We start from the raw sequence: 416 nt of genomic DNA, 5'->3' as shown, positions 1-416 counted from the left end.
CAGTTAGCACTGGGGCTCTTGGCTTCCTGCTCATGTGCCCCCAGTCCAAGAGCTGCACTACCAGGGGCATTATAATCTCCTGGGGTTCTCCAAGGGGCTGGATGGGGGGCTCCCCCTCCCCCAGACGTGCAAAGCACAGTCCAAGGGCCGAGGGGTGCCATGTAGATGGCTGAGGGCTCCCTCATGCGCCAGTGTGGGGGTCTGAGGGCAGAGGGTCCCCTGCCCTGCATAGATAGGGGTGGATGCAGGCCGGCGAGAGGGACTTCTGGACTGGGGCAGACGAGCCGTGAATCCGGGAGTTCCATTTGCCCCCCCCCCCCCCCAGCCCTGGTGCACCAGGCAGTGTTCTGCAGCTGTTGTTCATAGCCCGGACCACGTGTGCAGACAGTGGTTGTGAATCACCCGAGACTGTGATT

This window comes from Terrapene carolina, unplaced genomic scaffold (genome assembly GCF_002925995.2).
Source record: "Terrapene carolina triunguis isolate 2854851 unplaced genomic scaffold, T_m_triunguis-2.0 Scaffold194, whole genome shotgun sequence".
NCBI classification, from domain to species: Eukaryota; Metazoa; Chordata; order Testudines; family Emydidae; genus Terrapene; species Terrapene triunguis.
The sequence above is the reverse complement of the archived record's forward strand: the minus strand, read 5'-3'. Positions refer to the sequence as shown.